Here is a 24,493-nt window from a genome sequence, read left to right on the forward strand (position 1 = left end):
CCTCACACAACCCCATCCCTTGGACTGGTGATTTGAACTGTCTCCTGACATACAGGAACTGTGAATCCAAAACACAGCTACAAGCTGGGGATGGCTCAGGTTACCCATGAGCAGTGACACAGCCCATAGTATTCTGCCAACTCATATTAATTCCACTAACTCAGCAGAAGCTGAATGGCAGCTCCTCCACCCAAAGGAGCAAGAGCTCGGGTGTAAACAATTTCCTTACCCTGTTAAAAGATCAGGTGGCCCCTTCCTCAAATCTAAGACTTCCTGGGTTGCTATCCATGGATACAGTTGTATATAAAACTGTATTTCAGAAGCTCTGTCACCATTTTAAAGTTAAAATAATAAAATTATAATGTTTTTAATTTAAAATATGCATACATTTAATATACAAAATTATACAAATTATACATTTAGCTAACATAGAAAAATACATCTTGTTAACAAGATAAAATGTCAGCATATCTTACATAATTTGTGAGAGTTACAAATCTGTGATCATCAAGTAGACTTTGTGACTTCATTACAATTCTGTATCCTCCTAGTTACACTGAATATTAATACATATGTACAGTTTATATCAATGGCAAATGTCTTAGAGTGGAAATCTTTGCTGAAGAGTTATCCAGAAGGTTTTAATGAAACCTAGTTAAAATATGAGTGGCCTCTTTTATACTATTGAAGCTTTCACATAGCCAGAACTAATGTGGCACCAGTGACAGGGTGGTCGTGGGTCAGAGTTTAAACTTTTTGCATTTATTTACAAACACCCCTCCCTCCCCAGTCTAACTGCTACACCTGCTTAATCAGTATCACAACATAAATCCCAGCTTTTTTGTGCATTCTTTGGTACCTCTTCAAATCCAAATTTGTGGCCCTAACAACTGCTTTTCATGACTTCTGGTTACCACTCCTTTGTTGGCTGTGCAAAAGTGTTGAACAGTTGTACAGCACTAGAGCTCAAAAGACAAGATCTCCGTACATGATTCATCCCAGATTAGTCATAAATACCTCAGAAGGTGGGGAAATATTTTGTTTCAGGCAATAAATATGTGCAGTAAGTCTTCACTCCTTATTTAATTTACATGGTTTCCTTTTTCAAGTTCCAAACAAAAGACAGAAGTGTAAAGTTATAAATAAGCTATAAAAATCCGTTTCATGCTGGGCCTTGTCTTACATACTGTGAGCCACGTAATGATTTTCTTTTAACTATTTACAAATTCTTTAAAACTTGCTTGTCATCACAGGGAGCAAAACAGAAGACCACCACCAGTCTGATTTTCAGGCCTTCTTTTTTTTTCTTTTTTTTTTTTAATTTAGCTCTGTACCAACAAATTGTTCTTAATTCCTAGAAGATAAAATTCACTCAGCTAAAAGCTTATTCAGCTTTTCCTAAGAGCTGCTTAGGACCATCAGTGAGTGATATATGAATTGCCTCATGCAGGCTTTTTTGGCACTGGAGTGGCTTTTATCTGTTAGTTACATTTTCCCTCTTTTTGAAAAAGACCACAGTTCAGAGAGTAGAGAAATGTAGTTGTTTGGCATCGGTTGGCACACTGCACAGGAACCTCTCACATTGGAATTTACATTTGCATATTCATATTCCCAAAGCAAGAGTCCATGTTACACAGAGAAACAATAGTGAACAGAGATTTATACCACAGATCCCAGCAACTCCAAATCAAGGCAGGTGTCCAAAACTACTAATCTCTCTTTTCCTCTCCTACAACATTAAAGAGAACATGATACCCACATATCTACCACATCAGAGAATTTCTTAAGCCAAGTAGAAGCAAGCATGAAATCTTGGTCCCAAGAAACCCCGTGGAAATTTGCCAGTCACTTCAGTGATACAATCATTTAATCCAGTATATTTAAACTTTCTCCTTTTTTTTTTAATTTATTTTTTCCTGCCTCTAACTGCAACTTGCAACTTTCCTAGTATGGATCCTAGCTGTAGAATTTAAGCTAGCTATATTTTTAGATGGTATCCTATACAAGAAATTCTATACTCTCTTTCCTAACATTTCTACAGGGGCAAAAATTCCTGTCCATAATCCCATGACTACTGATTTCTAATGCAAATATATTTAGAGCCAAAGGCACAATATATTTTAAAGGAATTCTTCTAAAGCAGGAAAGAGGTTGAACAAGTTTCTGTCATCCTAGGGCCTGTTACCCCTCTGCCTCCTTAAGGCACTAAAGGATTTCCAAAGGATTAGTGGCAAAACCCAGCGTGCACATGTCCCTCCCTCCACCGCATAACCACAGTAAATTCAAATATTAAAAACCTTCATCTGCAAGTGAGAAATACAGGTAGATTTATGAAATACAAAAATCAGAGTTTCCACTTTTCAAAAGGCCACAAGGACAAACATCAGCCATGCTTTAGCAGGCGGCTTATCCTGGGAACTCTGCTGTGTATGTGACACATTTCCCAGCAACTGCATTATTCTGAATATAACGTGATTATCACGCCAGAGTCAATCATTGTACTTGCAGCATTTGCCAACCATAGTGGTGTGAAGAACAGAATTTGGGATTTAAAGGTCGCTTAAGGAGCAACCTGTAATCTGTATTTTCAATTCCCTCCAATGGTCTATACAGTAAAGTATACATAAATAAGTGAACTGCCAAAGAAACCATATTTTCCATGTAACATTGCCCATCTTGTCTAATTAGGGTGACAGAAGGAGATTGCATTTACTCACAGAACTTAGCAGCATCTTAATTTTGACTAAAGAATTTGGCCAAAACAATGTTGTGCATAGAAGGCAATCAGAACAAAGTGACCAATTTTTCATTCTCTGAAGGTTTACCATGAAATGACAATACATGTAAAGCATGTCCTGGTAACTCTACCATAGATAGTACATTAAACAAGTTAACTTCTGCTTAGTGAAAGAAACTCAGACTCACTAACAAGTAGACAATACTTTTCACTGTAAGGCAACTAGAAAATAATAACTTGGCTCTCTCTCTTAGCTAGCAATCTCACATGAAAAGTTTACTGCTTTCTTCCAGTGATTTGAGGTAAAGTTGGGGTTTACTTCCCAATCCTCAGCCACATGAAACACAACCACTGGTCTATCAATGCAATTAATAAGCAGACTTTTCCAGTATTGGTTGGACAATTTTTGTATGAGGAGGCGGTAGAATTTCAAGATCAATGTGGTACAAACCACAAAGAGTGAAGAGTGCTCTACATTCCTTAATTGTTCCAAAATGAAACCAAAAGGCAGAAAGCTTAAGATGTTACAAAATGGATGACTTCATCATAAACATTTGTAATTGATAGTGGGAGATTTTGCATAAATACTAGGAAAGAGGCCTGATATTTTAGTTCAACACTTAATTCAGAAGAAAGAAGTAGAGTTTAATTGCCTGAGTGTTGTAGAAATTCTGTATGTTTTCATGTGGATAGTATGCAAATGGATAGAAACCTACACATATGTCATTGTTTTATTTTAGGAACTTGTAGTTAAGCTTCACATGTTACCATAACAACATGTCATCCTGTTACTAATTGTAATCTAGAAATGCACATTACATTAATCTGATTTGGGATTCCACGGTTTATTCTTCTTCTGCTTCCTTTCAAGGGATATCTGTAATTACTGGGCAACTATACATTGTAAAGACAGCACATCCTAGCAGCTAGCTCAATGTTAAAAAAGAGAAATACAAGACATAAAACAGTTGTCAAAACCGAAAGTGCATCCCAATGTAAGAGTTTGAGAGCAGCTGTTGCCATTCAGGTCAGCACAAGTATTGCCACTGACTCAACAGTGCTCTGTGCCTCTAGTCACAGAATGGATGGAGGCACCCCCAGGACTGCTTAGGTACAGCTCTGGTGCCTGCACTCACATCTGCCTGCCTTCCCAAAGGGCTCCCAGAGGTGAATAGTGGGGGTTGTGGTGTGTAATCTGTACTGGGCAGCATGGTTGCAAAATGTGTTTGTGTCATATGGGCTGCTGCCAACCAGAGTGCACAAAAGGGCCTCTTTCAGGAGAAGCATGTGTGCCTGCAAGTGCTTTATCTGAAAGTTAAATTCAGTGTGGTCTATTCATGTGGTTGAAATACTCAGAGTATCAGGACAGAGCACTTTGATGTTCCAAGTGCCTCTCAGCACACCCGAAGATCATTCCCAATTCCAACTTACCCTTGTAAAAATGCCATTCCGTCTCATGTGCTAAACAGTTTGTACCCTCAAGTACCACATTCTCAGATATACTAAACATCCCAACTCAGATCAAAGGCTCTTTCAGGAATGCTCAAAACCACACAAGGCTGAAGATACTGCATATCCACATTAGCCGACCCATGAAGATGGAGATTGTGCTTGGTAATTGCTTTAAAATGCAAATACTGAGATGCCAAGAAAACAAAACAAAACTCAAATTCAAACCACACATTGGGCTGGTGTGCGTGGCCAGCTTCCACTACAGCAGGTGGCTAAAATGGTGCAGATGGCAACTTAGGGCAACTTCTCACTTTTTCCCATGACGGAGCAGCTGCAGTCACCTTCAGGGCAAACCACACTTCATCCATCCTTCAGAGCTCTACTGCTTCTTCTGTGTGACTGATACATTCTTCCCTGGACAAGAGGAAGGAGGAGAAAAAAAAAAGGGAGGAAAAAAAGGAGAAAAGCATAAGGTAAGTATCTGTATTTTCACAATTTAGGGAATTGTGTGTTATTCATCCAAGGTCAAAATACAGCTTTGGGGAAGCAGTTTGCCCAGGTGCTTCCATACAAACACAGCATAATGGCAGCACATTGTAGAAACTGAACTGTCCAAAACATGTTGAGACATTCTCCTATGATTTACTGATTTAGGTGAAAAGCACATTCCATGCTTTTCCTTTTTGCTAGTCCTTCTTGTACACAAGAGAAAATTCCATTCATCAAAATGAAAATAAACATTCCCTGCAATCTTCCCAACCATAACCCACTTGGCAGGAATCTACAGAAGTCTCATGGATAAAGTTCAACTCATGGGATGACAGCCATCACAAATCCAACTTTCCAAGTCCTGTTTCTATGACTCTTCTCAGAGAAATACTCAACATTTGCATCCTTCCTCAGATATTAAATTTCAAAGCCTACAAAACATTTTATCAGGCTTTACAATTTCCAGTGAGGCTGTCATTATTACTGTAAAACATCACCAGTGATGCACTGCTTGTATACTTAACTCTGGCTAAAACTTGATATCTACTGGAGAAACACATATCTTAGTACATCAGGAGTACAGGAGATGATAATAGCATATTTTGTTAAAATAGCAATTTTGTTAAAAATATTATATTGCAATTATTTTTATAATAAATGGCTGGTAATTAACTGTCAATAATAAAATACATCCCAGTCACCAACATGCCCCTCAAAAGAGAAAAATTAAAAATCAGGAAAGAAAAGAGCCTTCATGGCTTATACTTCAGGGTGGAAAGATTTTTCCAAGCATGAAGAACAGAAATTAAGAAAAATCCTGAGGAGCAAGGCAAAGTAATAAAGGGGAAGATATTATTTTTGGAGAAGCATCTAGATTGATTATTGCAGGACATAAAACCAGTGAGATATGCAAGAGTCAGTCACTGATCCAGGAAAGTGTCAGCTGGGCAGGAGGACATCAAGGATTCCAGGTGATGAGAAGCATTTAGAGACCTTGCATACTCCCTAGTTCAGCTCTCCATCCTGGATCAGAAAATGGGAAATGGTCCGCCTTGCTTTTCATTCAAAACAACACCAGAAGCTTTCTGGAGCCTTCCTAAGACATTATACATTAATTCTGCTTCTGCCGTAGGTGCATCCTAACAAAATTGGTTTTGGAACTCCTTCTCTTTGAATCATTTAGGAAAGTCCAGGCTGCACTGCAAACAAAGAAAATCCATTGCAGTTCATTCTTATCTCCATGCAAAGAAAGGGAACACTACTAGAGTCTCCACAGATCACCTTCTTTTTGATTTATGTCTTTGTAGCCTAAGTGCAATCAAAACAACACTCAACAGAACACACTTTCAGCCTTTGCCATCCACACCTTCCAAGGATTTTTCAGGACATCAGGTAATTTTTCATTTCTAATTAACATTACAAAGAGAAGTATGACTTAGTACTAGCAGAGCTGGCCTTGTAATTTGGGATAGTCTGAAACACATCCCTGTCTCTTCCAGTCATACATGAAGTCTCTTTTGTGTGATCCTACTGCTGTGCATAGGCTCTGGGGAGGATCAGGAGGGTGAGTCTCTCGATTCTCCAATAATTTACCTTTATTTTAGAAGACAGAGAGGTTGCAATTTTAGTTCCTCAACTGGTTGCAGAGGAGCTGCCCACTGTTACCAGTTGTCAGTTTATTGACTTGTTCAAAAGGAAGAATGTCTCTAAAGTATCAGGAGTAGTTGTCATGGAAAGCTATGCTTGAAAAAACTATCAAAAACTATCAAAACTGGTGTGGCCAGAATAATGGAAATCTGATTCAAACTCCATTAATTCCATGAATCTACATTTTTTTGCACTTTAGTAATCATAACTTTTGTTTTTCATCAATTTAAATTTAAACTAAGTTCTCTAATTTTCCAAAATGAGGGTTAAAGAATATTTGTCAAACATGCACTGCTAGACTAAGAAAATTTACAAATGTAAAATCATTATTTGCATAATATTTCCTTCATTTTTTATTATATTTTTCTTGAAACATTAGCTGCCAATTATTCTGTCTCTTTTCTCAGACTCTTCACTTTCTCTTTCATTCTTTTCATCCTGTTTGTCTATCCTTGCTCCTTATGTGAATTATTCACCCCCTTCTTTCATTGTCCACCAGAAGTCTTTATGAAACCTTGTGCTCCTTGCAGTTTTATTTCTCTGACAAATTTATCCTCCACCCTTCTCTTATTCTTTATTTCATACTACTTATCTAACTGAGAAGTGTGGAACAAAAATCTCTACTGAATTGTTTTGTAATTACTCTGGTCAGGGAGAAATTCTCTCTTGTGAAATGCCTGAGGAAATAAGAAAGGTCTTAATGATGTTACTTTGCCAAAGAAAAGCATCAACCAAGCATTTCCAGTGCTCAAGCACAAAGGTTCAGTTTCCAGCCATGCATCACAGAGATTAAAATCCAGTTGAGTCTTTATCAATACTGTACCTAAGAGTTTCAGCATGGGTATTTCTGATGCTCAGAAATTTGCTGGCCTCCCATTCTTTGGTAGGACTAAAGCACACGCTTGAGCAACGATGCAGAGGCTGGGCTTGTGCTCCTTCACATCACAAGCAAAATCAATTTTAGTCACCAACACAAAAAACTGCTAAAGTAGAAGGTCATTAAACAAAACTGTGACATTGGAACCTCAAATGAAACCTTGAAACATAAAAGTGATGACTGTGCACTACTCTCTAAGCCAGGACCAAATAATTTCCAGCATAACAAAGATCAGTGATCCATATTCATGCACTCACTTGATGTTCTCCAACCTTTTACCACCTCTGGGAGGCACCAGCATTTCTTTGTTCTAGTTGCTCCCAGTCCATCACACCTGTACTCGTTCATCCTGTGCTAAGTGTCAGGAAATTGTAAGACCACAGGAAAAACCTCAGAAGGTGATTTAGACCAACCTACTCAGAGCAGAGTCAGTTCCAAAGTCAGAGCAGTTTACCCAGGGGTTACCTAATCAAAGCTTGAATAACTCCTGGGGTGGAGTGCACAGCCTTCCTGGGCAGCCTGTCCCACTGCTGGGGGTTCCTCATGAGGGAAATGCTTTTCCTATATCCAGTCTGAACTTGTTTCATCTCATGCCCACTGTGTCTCACCCTCTCACCATGCATCACTGTGAAGGGCCTGGCTCTCTCTGCTCCATGGTCCTGTGGTTCTCAGTTGCTTCCTCAGTTTCAGGAAGGCTGTTATGAGGTGCCCCCAAAACTGGCTCTTCCCCAGGTGAACCAGCCTAGACCCCTTTGCCTCTTCTCACAGGACAAGCAGTCTGCTCCCTCAAGTATCTAAAATATCATTTTTAAGGAATCTTATAGAGCTCATAATGGTGGAAAAAACCTAGTGCTGACCACCTCCTAAAGACAGCTGTCCTGCTGGACTCCTCCACTCCAATCAGCTGCCTGGAGAGCAGAGCTCTGTGCCCCTGCCAGGGTCCATGGTCTCCATCCCCTGCAGAGCACAAGGTGGATGGATGTCATCCTCCTCCCTTTAAGAAGGTACAGCAGTAAAAGCTTTGCTAAAACTTTCAGAGTGTGCACCAAAGTCAGAAAGGAATGAGCCAATATAGAGACTTTAAAGACAAACAACATCTGGAAGGAAGAACACTAAAAGCTGCAGGACTGTACACACAATCCTAAAATCTCAGAGAGTGCCTGTGCTCATTTAGATTGGAAAAGACTTTTCAGATCATTGAGCCCACCTGTAATGAATGCACACAAAGGATTTGAAGTTAAATAGTTCCTTCCATTTAGAAGACAGAGATAGTAAAAGGGGGATGTTATTTTATTTTGGTCATCTGAAAGAAGACATGAGACATGGTGATACCACAGTAAAAACATGTCTAAATAATGCCTGATATCTGAAGTGGGTTTGAGTGCTGGACCATCATGCACTTGCTACTGCCCAAGTGTGACTTCAAAATATCATTCAATACATACTGGGGACATTTCCCCACTGTGTAGCCCAGCATTAAGCATCTCAACTCAGCAGTGGCTACTCAGTACCTCAGCCCTGATGTGCAGGGCCAGAAACACCACATTTCCATTGGTTTGTAGCATTAGAGGTATTTAAAGTAAAAAAACCTGCAAAATTAAAGGAATTAATAAAATTTCTTTATATCCAACAAAGAAATGCATATTTTTGCTATTTGTGAAAAAATATTTGAAGAGGATCCTATGCAACACCTAAAAAGAGTTTCTGCTGTAAATATAAAAAAAGTACTCTGCTGTGCCTCTGCTCTTATCAAGGGTCACAAATTATCCTTTCTTTAGAACCGCTGAAGCACCACTGGTTTCTATCACTGTGTAGGAGCCACAGTAGCAAAATGAGAGAAAATGTCAGGCAAGAGGACTTGTGCTATTCTTTAATATATTATAATGTAATTCAGATATTTTATTTGGTCTAACTTATATCATCATTAGAATCCAGTCATTTTATAACTTCTATTAATTACAGAAAATCAATGTGTCTGTGGCAAGCGCACACTTTAATAGAAAATTATCTACCATAAATTGTTTAATATGTGTTTTATAGTACCTCGTTTTAAAATATAAACATCTTCATTTAGAAAAAAATTGATTACTTGCAAATAGGAAAACTTGAAAAAAAGAAAGTGATTACAAGAAAGGAAAGGTTGCAAAGCTGCATTTTGCTATAATAAACATGGGATGCCTCAGCTGTTTGGTAAAGAAATGCTATATAACTAAGAGCATGGTCTTTACAAAAACATTTGATTTCTGTGCTTGGTAGAAAAAAAAAGAAGATCAAATAGTATTCAGTGTAGTCTTCTCATTCACAAATTGCTGCTTCTAAAATTCAATTCTACTTGATGGATTCACTTTGCAGCTCAAGAGGTGTGAATCTCATTAAAATCTCAATGAAGACATATCGATCCCAGGCATAACCAATGGCCAACAGAGCTTGCCTATATCTCAGAGGAAAAGAATTGCATCCAAGGGGAAAAAACCCAGCAACCAACTAACCAACCATGAATACTGAAAACCCCAAATAAATTAGGTTCTCTTCTGTTAGAAAATGATATTATGTATTTCTACATTCTTGTGCTTAATAAAGGTATAAAATATTAGAAAAGGTTACATATATTGATCTCATTCAACATAATTTTTCTGTCTTTATGTCAGTTTCTTTCATATGAAACTAATGGTGTAATTCTGGAAAAATGCATTCATGAATGATAAATGAGCCTTGTCTTACTCAACTCTATGGAAAATACCTTATTTTCATTAACAGTAGAACATGGGCAATATCCAACAATACAAGCAGTGCTGCTATTTAATGCTACAGAGCTCATAATAAAAATGTCACACACACAGACTCATTTTCACACTGCTTGGAGAAGAACAACTTAGGAGCCTCAACTAAGGTTGGGTAACCATAGTGAAGAAGACCTGCAAATGTGAATCTTAGAAATGTGCATGGACAGTTGAACTCACTGTTGTGCTGAACGTCATTCTGGGAGTTAATTTCTTTTGTTAATGGCCTATCTATCTATCTATCTATCTATCTATCTATCTATCTATCTATCTATCTATCTATCTATCTATATAATGTATTTGCTTTCAAAAAATGTATTCTGGAACAATATCCCTGCAATCCTTTGCAGCTCATAGGTGCAAATGCTTACAGAAGATCCCTGATGTCTAACCTCCAGCTCATCAAATATTCCACAACTTTGCAGGCAGGCAGCAGTAACACACATACACACTTCTGAGATCAATTGCTAACCCAAAATCCCCAACATGCAGCCAAGGATAGCTAGCTTGCCAAGAGGCTTAGGGTGAAACGTGCTGATATGAGGCAGTTCAGCAATTTAAAATGAGACCCTAGGAAACCTTGAAGACTGATCACAGATTGTTGGAACACATACATAAAAAAGGAAAAACCAGCTGGAATTTTTTTTTAAAGATAGTCTTCACCCAGTGCTAGTCCTTATCAAAGAATGGCCTTATTCCAATATAAAATAAGAAACAATTAAAACACCTTTGTATTCAAGGGAATTTACACAGGACTCCATTTACTTTGCTGATTTGATTTTCCTATAATGGCACTGCCTCATTTAGGCAGCTCCAAGCCTTTATTAGCCTTGAAAACATAACAGCATTTATTAAATGCAGGTGCTTTTTTTGTGGTAAATTATGCACATGAACTTAATGTTATTTACATTTCTCCCATTAAGACAATCATAACAGATTTAAAAGCTAATGTAAATGAGTTAACATCATACTACAGAGACAGTAACAGTGTGACATGTCCAAATATGATGGCAGAGTGGTACCCTATGTGTATCATGCACACTGCTTTTGAGAAGTATCTCACAACAATAATGTAACCCAGTACAATGAAAAAGTAAATTCCAGAATGATCATCTTGTTGAGTCAAAAATGAAGAAAACCTCCATCATGTGCACGTTTTGCTGAGGTTAAGGAAGTTAGTATTATCAAGAAATTACCTGCAATACCAGACAGCAAGAACAACCCACAACAAATACTTCACATCTACTATAATTCAATGTGTGTTTAGTACTGGAATGCACCCAGTTACAACATGGTGTTCCTTCCAGTGCTGAAAATGTAACAGACAAATTGACCCACAAGAGTCCCACAGCCTCCCTCCCCTGCAAAAAAATGCAATAAAACTGTGTTCAACATGATTAATTTCACATCCTTCCCCTCTCAGTTTCTCAGGGAGGCACCCTTAACATAGAAATCATCATGGTAAGATGTGTACAACACATCTTGTGGTCCCATTCCCCAAATATACAGACTGTAGCATCAGTCAGCAGACTGATCTTGCATCATATTAACTGCCTCCTCTCCTATCTGCTGGCAATGTGCAGTGTCATGCTCACAGAGCAGCTGTAGAACACCACTGGAACAGATACATTTGCAATAGGTAGCAGCCATGAACCTTGTAAGTACAGCCATGATTAAATGAAAAACCTGCTGGGATTGAAGAGCACAAATTTTGAGCAGGAGAAAATAAGGCCCTTGGAAGTGGAGGCTGTTTGAGCCCTTCAGTCTCTGGAATATTCTGCCTCCTCCCTAGATGAGCCTCCCAGGCAGTTCTGCTCACATCTGCATGGTAACAGCTGCACACAAGACTGAGAATGTATTCATCTAAGGCACAGCACCCTTTGGGCCAGAGGGGCTTTGTCCTGGGGACACCAGTGATGCCTGCAAATGCAGACCTGCCCATTGTCCTTCAGGAATTTTAATTATCTGAAAAGCACTTCAAATATCCTACAGAAAACCATTAATTTAAATTATTTGACTTAGGGGAAGTCACAGGCTTCTTTTTTTTTTTTAAGTCAAGGTCATTAAGAATAGCTCACTCAATATGAGACAAGATTTTATGACTCACAGGAGACTGGAAAAATCAGCAGCAACACTGCATATATAAAGTATAGTGTTTAGTCATCAAAGACACTTTCAGAGTTATTGCCTCCTCCTTAGACACATTTTTTAAATTGCTACAACAGAGCTGCAGCAGTAACAAAGAAATTTCTTCCCCTAAAATGCACAGTCATAGGAGTAACTGATCAGCAGGTCTGCCTTGCTGCTATCAGCCTAAGAAAAACAGGCAAGTGAATTCACATTTCAACAAGGCATTTTTCATCTCACAGCCCCTCCAACCATGCAGGGAATAATGATGCATATGCATCCAGAGCAGATTAAGCAGCATCTGAAGAAGAGGATTTCTAGATGCTCTGCACCCCATAGCAAAACCTTAGAAAGACTCAAATATTTGAACATTACTGTTTTGCTTTGTTTTCCTTGCCTGATCTTTATAAAGTCCCAACAAATGCCAGAATAACTGCTAGAGTAGGTCAGATTTTAATTTTTAAAAATAATAATTCAAACAGTACCATTACAAGTCTGTGAGCAATCATAGGCTTTCTGTTCCCAGATGAACCCACTGCAGATTTGTGTGTCAGACAGACAGAGGATGCACAGCCATGGTTCCTGGATCAGGAGGATGATGGTACTTTTGAGCACTCCATGGCACAGCCAGACACACCACTTGTCACTTCCAAAGCCTCCAGACCAACAGTGAATCTTGCTCAGCCACAGAAATCTAAACACTGCAGAGTTTAATAACTGCAACACATTGCAGTTAAGTTGCAGTTACTGCAACGTATTTTAATGTACCACCAACAGTAAAAGCCTAGATGGTTTTATCACTAATTAAACTCCTTGGAAATTATTCAGTAAAAGAAAAACATCTGCTACTCCAATTGATATTTACAGATGTAAATCAGGTTTCCCTGGTCCAGCTTTATCCCTGTGATGGAGGATTCAGCATGCAGCATATGACCTACATAGCAGGAATTCGAACTTTGTTATAATGCTGTCCCCCTGAGCACTGAAAAATTTGGAAATCAGACAAGATGAACACAATGGCCCAGATTCTCTCTGTCATTTGGGCAATTTTGCATTGCATCATTAGTCCTAATTCACCCTGCAGGGGCCACAGTCATGACAATGAGCCACAGGGCCCATCATCCTCCAGCTCTATGTCTAGGAAAAGCAAGAGGATGCTCACCTTCCAGGGCTCCCCAACTGCTAAAACATCACTCTGTAGCTGTAGATTATAAATATAAATTACAGCAACCTTTAGGATGCTATAACTCACATTGGCAATACCTACTGAATTTTGAGTACATGCTTGGGGCCCATGTGTGCCCAGAAAATTCTCCTGTGCACACTGTTTGGACCAGTATCTCTACTCAGACACACAGCTCAGGGTCAATCCTAAAGCAATAATGGGAAGAAGGAAAAAAAACCAGGATACCAACATGTATTTAATCTACTTTGCCAGCACTATCATTCTAGCCACTATGCCAGTCAAGAGCCTTCCTGGAATAATCACATCTTGCAATACCTTCAGGACAGCTGGGGTTTGTAGGCCATCTGACTGCAGGCAGGCTGGTGCTGTGTGAAGAGCTGCAGGTGACCCACATCCCAACTTCAAAGATACTGGAATAGTGTAAATATTTCTTTGTCCTCTATTCGGCCTCACTGAGGTTTGTACCCACAATATCAGCAACAAAGGGGTGCAGGACCTCCAGGATCAGGTGACATGTTAGGATTTCTGCGTGGGGTTACTAAAAGTGGTCAGAAACATTTTTAATGGCACATTTGACTTTGATGACACTGCAGAAATCACACTCAATTTCCTGCCAGGTCCTCTTCAAGTGTATTCCTGACAAGTTGACAGAGAGTGGGAGTTAGAAAGAAGTTACTGCTCCAGGATTATCTCAGAGATTGCAGAGCTCCTAAGCTGCTGGCTCCTCTACAGATCTCATTAGGCAGGATGCCAAGAAACTCAGAGCAGAGTATCTCTGCCCATCAACTCCAAGGCTGCCAGCTCTCTGTTAGCTCACCAGGCAGAGAGAAAAGAAGAAAGAGCCTGGAAGCCCTGGAAATGTGTAAATCCTTGGCACCCTAGGCAGCCAGAGGATCCAGACAGATTTTTCAAGCTGGGGACCCCAGAGCCTGATGTCTCTTAGTTCTAGATATCATTACCTTCAGACTAGGTGATTGTCGTAGGTTCCTTCCAACAGAAAATATTCTATTTTATTCACTAAGAATGGAAAAAATACTAATTTTCATTTCAAATCAGAATACAGTCAAATTAAACAAATCCATCAAAATTCTCTGCAAATTGGCATGAACTTTTTTCATGCTGCACCACTTGAATAATAGGCTGTTATGGCTGGTGTACAACACAACTTGTGGTCCCATTCCCCACATATCCAGACTGTAGCATTACTCAGCAGACTGATCTTGCATCATATTAAATGCCTCCTCTCCTATCCTCTTTGTCCCAAGTATGTGAGCCCTCCCAGTTTAAATTTAAAAACTAAGCCCCTTAGGAAATAACATGTTTTGTGGAATTTCCCATTGTAAACATATCTGGATTTTCTATCTTTGTGTAAGCTAAATTGAATAGGGTTTATTTTTCTGAAACTCCTATTACCACAAAGCTCTATATGCAGGTCAGCAGGCTTATGTAACAATGATGCATCTGGCTCTCTGTCCCACATAAGCAAGGCAGAATATGCTGTGACTGCTACCTAACCTTGTGCACTGCTCATCAAAGGCTCAGATCAATCTTTTTTTTTTTTTTTCTGTTAAGGGAGACCCACAGAAACCACAGTCTTCCAAAGATCAACTTTTCCAAAGACCTCTAATCATTACATGCTCTCCACAGGGTGCTTCCAAACAGACACACTGGATCATTTTCATGAGGCTTTTAAAAATTTTTTTTAATTCACTAGTGCTCATCCATTCAAGTTCGTTTTGTTTCTGGAAATAAGGTATTTTGATTTAATTTATATTAATTGTATTTTAGTATAATCTTTTAAACTTAATTGTTATCTTGTGAGCTCACTCCAGCACATATTCTTTCAGCTGCTTCTTGTTCTGCATTTTCCTTTGACCTTTTCCATTTTGTCACACATCCACCAGTCACCCCAGTGAAATGCTCATGGAAGTGGTCAGGGATTCATACATGTATATCCACAGGGCACAGGATGGAATAGTCTATCCACTCTCAGATCTTCTCTCCACTAAAACCAGGTCAAGGTATGTTGCAGGGAACAGAACACAAGTCAACAGCAAGTGTCCAGCTCTCATGCTGAGAGGAAGCATGCACAGATCCATGACACACTCATATATACCTGAGAACAGCAATTTTGGCCTGCTGCAGCAGGCACAGTGATGTGCTTTATTCAGCTATCAAATACACATAGACATCTATGCATATCCCAGGTCTAGATCAAGCACATAACTCTAACTTTTAACTGTAGCTTCCAGCTAGTGTGAAAATGAATCACTGACTTTCTATAAAGATGCAAATATGGCTACAATGCAAGGTGACCTACCAGGAACAAGGAGCGCAGCCCACGCCTGCAGAATGGTGGATGTGTCCAGAATGGCCCTAAAGAAAGATCAGGGGCTGTTCTTACAGACAAGTCAGCACATCTAGCAAGCACAAGCCAGAAAGACCAAACAGGACTTGGCACATAAACCAGCAGGCTGACTGACAGACAAGCCTTTGACACCTCTCAGGGGTACTGATGCTGAGGAGCATATGTGAAGGAGGATTTCCCTCCCATTACTCCAAAGTCTGAAACTTTTCAGAAGAAATAGTCTATTCTGCAGATATGACTTCATACTTGTTTTTTTTGTTTGTTTGGATTTTTTGTTTTGTTTTTTGTCTAATTGCATTTTTACAAATAAAATATTGGCACTAGGCCAGGACAATAATTCAGTACCAAGTTTACCAAAACCAATGGTTTTCTCTGCAGAAGTGTAACACCAAAACTCCCTAAATCCACATCTGTATTAACATCCAGAGCATGGCCTGTTTAGTTCATGCACAGAGCAAGCTCATGCATGAGCAATTGGATGCTTAGTTAATGTATGCAGTGCTATACTAAGCCCATTTAATCAACACTGTCTATTCTAAAAGCAGAAAAAAATTTCTGTGTGTCTATCACACTCCATCAGCTTTCCCCACTCACTTTAAGCAATTAGTTTCAAAGACTTCCTGGCTAAATTTACATAAAATGCATCCTTCCCACCTACACTTTGTTAAAGCATTAGGCTATAATTTTATAAGGGGTTCTTGGAGATCCACAGTGGCAGACAAGTATCAGAGATTACACTATGCCTTGAGCACAGACACTGGAATTTATGAGAGCAGCAATTTCCTGGATCACCTCATCGACTTAAATGCTTGTGGAGCAAGAATGTTATTTATTGTCAGAGATTTTCTGGGTCTGTCTGCAAGGAGATGGCTGTGGTTGCAGATGGAAGAGACAGATGAGAACAGCTATCAGTGGATATAGAGGTACACTTGAAAGGTCAAGAAGACTCATTGGAAAACCTCTGAAAGAATGATCGTCAGTCATTTACAAGGGAAGAAGGTGTAATGACCTATCTAGGTTTGAGGTCTAGGCTTCTGATGGTCAAAATGTTTGGTTACCAGGGTTTTGGGGTTTTTTAGCCAGGACTCCAGCTGGCACAACTTCATGAGCTAGCTCAGTTCTTGACTGATGAATTAAGCAGGTGGTGATGTATTTGTGGCTTTCAGTTAATGACTTGGTCTTGCAAAACCTCCTCACATGGATCTGTTCAAAGTGTTGTAATGGGAACAGCATATTCAGGAGACTTACAAGATGAAGCCCAAAGTACTAGAACACAACAGTTGTGTTGGCAACAAGCTACTGCAAACAGTTGCATAAGCTGCAGAGAAGCAGAGCAATAGTTCCAAGCGTCTGCTTTTAGCATTATATTTACAGCTTCTCCCTGACTGTGCATATATTAAGCAGATTGTGAACTTGTAGTGAGTGGAGGGAACAATCTGGGTACTTAGAAGACAGTTAACCTTTGGCAATGGCCTTTGAATATACATTAAACAGGTCTGCTTCGCTTTCAGAGGACCAGGGTTTTCATCATTTGGAAAAATGAGAAAATATCTCATAGCTACCTGTGGAGATAGCCAGAAAGATTTTATCCTTGCACTGTGAAAGGTCTTGGCTGATACAGACTATGTGAAATCAATGCAAACCTGGGACAGCAGTGAAGCAGAGACATTGGCAGAGAGCAGTGACTCCAGAATACGTGCCAGCCTCAGGGACACTTTTCAGCATCTAATATTCCCACTGACCTTCTTCTCATCAAAAGAAATATGCCACACCTATCTTTGTTCAGAAGCCCCCTGCCAGCATCAACTGTCAGCTGGACTCCTCAGCCACATAATTTATCCAATATTATGATGGAACCAAAGAAACCAAAACAACAATGGCTGGCATGACACTTATTTTTCTGACCTAACTTCAGTGTTTTCTTGTTTCTAGGGCAACTCAAAAAACCCATGCAAGAAAATCCCTGTCATGATGGGAAAATAAGATTTTATTTTTAGATTCTGTAAACCCATCCATTAAGGAAAGGAAACGAAATGAAATTGAGAGCTGCAGTAACACCGCCATAGGATAAACACAATGTTGTCATTGACTACATCTGTGGAAACAATTAACTGTAAGTACAACCCACTGCTGTTTACAGAGGTCCAGGGCTGATTTACTTGGGTTATTTCCAGCTTGGCAAGTAATTTCATAAAAATATTTCAAATATACTGTGTATACCATACTCTTGAGATGCATACTTTAATTTTATTGGCTGATTCAAAATTTTCTTTCTGATAAAGGACCACAGAAACCAGAACCTGGCTTCCACTCATCTTCAAACACACAAAACTAGGAAAGCAACTTTTGGTTTTCTCTAGGGAGAACTTATGATGGTCCCTAATTGCATGTTAATACTGTGAATTATTCAAGATCACAGCAGGTAACAACAAACATTCTGTTAAGCGTAATGATACAGCTAAACATGAAAAACCATACGAGGAGTATAATTAACAGCTAGAAAAGCAGAGTTCAATTAAATAGCAAATCCCACTGTTGCTTATGCAGTTCATTGGTGGATGGTTAATGCCACTCAATTCAGAGGTGCCAAGCTGCTGCAGCCCCAGGAGACACAAGGCTTCAAAGATTCCCTCTTGCTCCGTGGGAAGACAAACCAGGAGGTTTGCAAGGACACCCACCACAACCAGTCCCACTTTTCCTCAGCCAGACAGAGAAGTCTCCATCTGCTTTCAGTTTGCTGCTCTCATTGGGAGTATTTGGAGGGGAATTTGAGGCAGGCCATACTCCTCTCCATCTAGCAGATTTGTCCAGTAAATCTTGCCCCAGAATTCACTACATTATTCACTGTTACCACCAGTAATACCAGCCCTGTTTTCTAAATGTTAAAAATGAGGCTTAGGTTTAAGAAACATATCCTCTGCCATTCAGCAAAGCACAAGGGATACTTCATGGGACTGGTTAGTACCCCTTCTACACTGCTGCCTGACTCAGTGTAATTTAAGGGGAGTTGTAATGACTTATCTAGAAGAAAAAATCAATTCCAATCCAGGAACATAAATAGGACGCTTAATATTTTCATGGTCTGTATTGTTCAGATACAAATTGTAGAAAGTGAGATTTTTCAGAAAAAGAAATCAAAGAGAAAAATTTCACATTTCCAGAAAACAAGTGAAGATCAGTCATTCAGCAAAGTACAGATCCCCTGCATCCACTGTCTCATAAACTACAACAAAAGAATGTAATTTAGGCAATCTAAGAAGTCATGGCACATGCTTCCTCAGAAGAGTGTTGCAGTAGTTATGAGGAGAAAATTCAACTCAAAAAAGAGGAAAAGTTAAAATACAAGTACCTGCTGCAGTGCTCTTTAACCATTACAGATGAACTTCTCTTTTGACTGAAGGTCTCATGTTGGAGATAATGCATCTAACATATTACCAGCTATACCTCATTCATTTTCAATTTAAATTTCCTATCTCCCCAAGCAATCATTATTTAGCGATACAGAAAAGACAATTCAAACCTTCCTTACACCCAGAAGTCATTTTATTCTAAGTGATATGAATTAAGGGATGCTGGCAAGCTCACAGGAAAAACCAGAACTTCGCTGAAAGCATGAACTAATTTTTAAATAAATGGTTTGTTCACACTTTATTTCTTCCCACCCTTCCTCACGCCATTATAAATAGATTTTTATGTGATGTCTTTTGAAGATTCAGCAGCAGCCCTGGGATGAACTAGTCCAACTGGTATGTTCCTCTGAGGGAAAGCAGCTCCCCAGACCACAGCTCCTTCTGTTTCTCACATCTGTGCACAGGCTGCAGTGAGGAACAGAATGACTGTGCTTTCTCTCCAGTCATCCCCAAGCCTGTATTTAACTTGCAGTATTGGACACCAGGCTCAAAGGTCAGCTCTCTGAGCCTTTTTAGCCAAAAATCCAGAAGTAAATTGTCCCAGCTAATTATGAAGACATTCTGTATCCCACACCTTTGCTTGAACATACCAAGCATTGGGACTATGTGGCTGATTATCCTGCAAATTCCATAGACCTGAGACTGAGAAAGGGCACCAAGCACATAAAGAATGACACTGGGCAACTTTTAGGAACCCTCACTTCACCAACATTTCTTATGGAGGATTACACATTCTGTCTTCACTTCAAAATATGTAAAACCACCCACTTTTGCAGAAGTAAGAGGAAATAAACAAATTCCTTCCAGCTTTCTCTATCATTGCCCAAGGGATTTAAGCACAGAGTCAGACATTCAGTTACCCATCTGATTTAGTGCCCAACTGCCTTGGATGTCAGGGCCATATCTAGGCTCTTATTGCTGGAGCCTTAATCCTGAAATATGCCCAGCAGTGCTGGGTGCAAGGCTACATTTATGTAAGACTAATACACAAAAAACTCCCTAGTCTCTGACAGGAAGAAAAACAATGTGGATACTTCCCTAATCCTGCAAATCCTTGGTTACACAAGAAACAAGCAACATGGATAAGATCTTTTCAGGGGCAGAACTTATTTTATCAGCAGAGATTGATACACTATACACTGTAAGAGTGTACACTGGGGTGTACACTTGTGAGAACACTCCCAGTGTATTGGGAGAATTTTTATTTCCAGGAGTCTAACATTATTCAGTCTACTAAAGTAATGCCCACCTTGAGAAGTCTAAGTGAGTGTCAGCTGCAAGGGAAGTGCTTTTCTTCTCTCACACTTTTGACAGCACCAAATACTCTGAACTGAAAAAAATACCAATGTGAGCAATTTAAAAATACTCAAATATTTCCTGTGTCCCACCAACAAGGAGGAAGCACTTTTTTTTGGTCAAGTTTTCTCCTATCTAATTATATTGCAGAATAAGAATAAAATATTCCAAGTTATTAAATTACTTCTTCAAGGATTCAAACCAGCAACTGCTGTCTCATGAGCTGCCCTGCAGCTGTGTGAAGTAACACAACAACCAGCTAATACAACAGCCATCTCTAGCCCATGACTGGAGGAGGGAGTGGGCACAAGTTTGTGTCTCAGGCTGCATGCCACATGTTCCACCCCTTCCCCTTTCTCCAGAGGAGAGCTCATTTCACGGCCAAACTTTTGTAGTTGGTTCTTGAGCACAAACAAAAGCACCTTTGTGCTGGGAAGGAGGCAAGGAGAGCAACACAAGTGGAATTTCTGATGCAGAATCTTTCTTTCCCTTGTTCCCCTGCAGAAAGCTGCCCGGCCAGCAGCAGCCTCTCGGCAGGAGCGGGCTGACAGTCTCAATAAAGCAAGCAGCAAAACTGATCTGCCTTTTCAGGGCCATACAAAAAGGAAAAGAGTTGGGACCCTTCTAAAGCAATGAGAGGTTTCCTTTGTAGGACTGAAGGCTGAACAAAGGCTCACAGAAGACTAGAATTTTAACTCTTCCCTTATTTCACTGGTTTAGGCTCAAGTAGTATTTTACAGGCTTAGCCAGCAAATTCCATTGGTAGCACAGATGAGCTGTGGCTACAGGAGTATTTTTAGGCTTGGTTTCCAATGAAAATGGGGTAATCATCATTATTCCATGATGTCTACACTCACTATTGCCTCTATTTATCTGCATTTTTGCATTACTTTTGAACCCAATGGCCATACTTAACTAAAACAACAAAAAAAAGTCTCAAAATTTCTACAAGAATTTCCTACAAGAAGGAAGTGCTTTCTGAAAACTCAGAGGCAAGGTAAAAGCAAACAACTCTCACAGGAAGCTTCCTCACTCTACAAGAAAAATATACAAGTTAGGATTTTCCTGCCTATAGAGTTCACATGGGTGCTCTACATACCAAAACACTGCAAAGCTTCTTTGGGGGTCAAGTCCACAGAGTAACTAGGAGAAATATTCAACTCACAGGCAAATCTGATTCAGAATTTTGTTGCTTCTCACTTGAAAATTCTCATTCCTTTGTCATCAAGAAAGGTCCCCATGACAGACCAGCACTAGCATTTAATAATGCCTGTAACAAACCACTCTGTAATCAGATTGTTTCTCCTGTAAGAAAAAGTGTCTGGTCCCCACTAGCACTGGGCTGTATCTTCAACAACTGCATTCAACAACATGGGCTTACCTTAGCCTGACAGAAAACACCTTTTCTTGGTTTTCAAAACATCTAAACCACATCTGCATCCAGAGAGTAGGTTCCACACCCAGGATCCATGGCAGTCTGTCTTCTGACAATGTGACTGACAACTGGAACAACTGAACATCAGCTGTGACACACATCCTGGGCCTTCCCAGGGAAAAGCATCTCTCTAATTACTGACCTGTTTCACAGGAAATTGCCTTCAAGAGCCAGCTTTTCTCATACTCCTCAAGGCAAGGCCCTGATCCATGCAGGACCAAGTGCTCATTCAATGGATCTTAGCATTACATTAAGCAGAATGCTGTTGCAAGCACCCTTCAATTATTTTATTTATCTAGATAGCCAGATCCTTAACTGTCTTTGCATTGGTAATGCAAGGTTACTATAGCAACATCTGTGACCTGCATGATCAAGATAGCAGAGAAGAGCTGATGCCTGGATTAATGTATTTGTAGGCTTAAATAGGAAGTCTAAAGATTAAAGATTAATAGTCTATGAAATTCATATGCACTCTATTAATGATGTTGCATTTATCCCATTTCCTCTCCTTTTCCAAAAACACTTATCTCTAAATAGTAGAGTATGCCATGCAACATATTATGACAACACTATTTAAACTTGCTGTTTATTTTCTGCTTTCAGTTTAGCACACAATTAATCTTCTGCATGAGATCCTAAGACTAATGTATATTTTATACTATGGTTGGCCAATCTATTAGCATCTTGGAGAAACTAGAGTTCTTGACCAGATTTGCAGATTATTTAGATCTCCACAATATTTCAAAAAGAAGAACATTCAGAACAAGTTATCCAGCTAATGCAACATTAAACAGAGAGACATCTTCAATTTGCTTTTTTTTTTCCTGTACTTAATAGGTACTTTTTAAGAGTCAATGACTTTCATTCAACTAGGAATTTGCTTGCCAGCAGTCTGCCACAAGTTCATAAGAGATCAACACACATTTAGATGCCTCCTTGACAGCTCTTCTGTAGACAAGACATTGCTCCTGAATCCAAGGCTGGATGAAAGCTGCTCCCACCACAACCAGGATGGTGACGTGAAGGTTAGGCATGGAGGGAGGTACTGGGCAACTGAGGAAATAATTTTATTTTCTTTTTCTGGTTTCTCATTAAAATACAGGCTTAGCTCCTGTAAGAATTTCAGCAAGAAAATATAGTTTTACTCTTAATGTTAATGTTTCCTCCATTAATGCTGCACAAACTGCCTGAGAGGGTACACACGATCACAGATCAGGAAAACATGAGTGTTCTATCCAGTTTTAATTGCTTCAGGTGCAGGACAGGCAAAGAATTCTCATTCTAAGTAGTCATTCAAGCAAAAGAGACAAAACAGTGGGCCCTCAAGGGAGCCTTCAGCAGCATATAAGTCATATGGTGATCTTCCACAGAGTCACAAAATGTCTCCATGAGACAGCAAATGAGTCTTCATTGTTCTCTCTCAAGCAAGTTTCTTCTTTATTTTTATATTTTTTTAATATTTCATGCTAATATAATTCTTCTCTGAGCCAACTTCTTCTCCCAAAGGCAGCAGGATTACTATTCTATTTTCAGGAAGGAGGGGAACTGAGCTTCAAAGTATAGTGCCCCAAAGCCAAGCACTATAAAAAACCTCCACCAGTATCAGTGGAAGAACTGATGGGGATGAACTAAATCCACTGTAACAATATTCCATCACTGCAGCCTTGACACAAAATGCAGAACCTGTTTTGGCCTTGGAGTCTCACAGAGCATAAAGCTAAAGGGATTCTTGGGCTGGAAAGCTCTATCATCATATGGTCAGTTGCATTTGGGTTTTTTTTGTTGCTTTGTTGGTTATTTAGCTTTGATTTCTTACTGTTGGTTATTTAGCTAACAAAGAGTTTTGAATCTCCTGCATTTGGCCTTTTCTTTCTCATTGTTTCAATTGCAGTCTGTAGACAGAATAGGAAAGATAGGCCCTCACAAATCCAGTAAAACATTTTGTCAGTCCACAGCCATTTTCCAACAAAAATACTTATTTCAAAGACAGCTGAGGCTGCAGAGGGAAGAAACTGATTACATTGTGTCCATCCACCTGCTTTTCCAGTGTTGTTAGAGTTCTATTTAATTCCAATCAACCTGCATAATTGACACCAACCCAAGAATCATTGCACCATATGTCAGCTTCACACTTCTAAACTTTTACATTTACTTCCCTTTGATATTTTAAGGCTTTTGGCTAAGATTTTTAAAACTCACCTTCCCTAACCTCCTAGCTATAATTAAATGGCCTGGTTTTATAAAAGTGCTGAGTGTGTCACACCTTCCCAGAGGCCTGAATGGTACTTAATGTTTCTTGATTTCAGTCTCACACATCACAAGTTAATCTTAAGAAAGTCTTAACTGCATTTTCTTGCAACACTCACATCAAACTCCATAGAAAAATCTTCCTATGCTCCCAGCATAACAGAGGAGAGGAGGTTTTTTGTCCCATCATCATTGCATTCCCTTGTGTCTTTGCAAATGAATATTACACCTCTCCAGCTAATATGACCATACATCATTGCTTCTCACCTCTTTGCACCCTCCTGTGTTCTAAGCCTTTTATTTTAATTGACTTAAGAAAAGGTTTTATCAAAGAGGACAGCACACTGGCTAGCAATTAAAATCTATCAACATCATTTCTGCAACCTCCCTTAAAATCCTAGCCTGTATTTCTGATCCTTTTCAGAAAAGGGTCAAATAGTCT

General features: G+C 39.4%; 1 protein-coding gene across 13 annotated transcripts in view; it reads right to left on the minus strand.

Moving 5' to 3' along the window:
• Positions 1 to 342: 342 nt before the first annotated feature.
• Positions 343 to 24,493, minus strand: part of C4H4orf50 (chromosome 4 C4orf50 homolog) — an 85,883-nt gene continuing 61,732 nt past the window's right edge. For 12 of the 13 annotated variants that reach the window (XR_013182161.1, XR_013182164.1, XR_013182163.1 and 9 more), the window contains one exon: positions 343 to 4,603. The gene's annotated coding sequence lies outside the window, so the exon portion shown is untranslated. Of the gene's footprint in view, positions 4,604 to 15,615; positions 15,672 to 24,493 lie in introns of all 13 variants that reach the window. The other variant, XR_013182162.1, reaches the window with a different exon arrangement.

This window comes from Agelaius phoeniceus, chromosome 4, assembly GCF_051311805.1.
Source record: "Agelaius phoeniceus isolate bAgePho1 chromosome 4, bAgePho1.hap1, whole genome shotgun sequence".
Lineage (NCBI taxonomy): Eukaryota > Metazoa > Chordata > Aves > Passeriformes > Icteridae > Agelaius > Agelaius phoeniceus.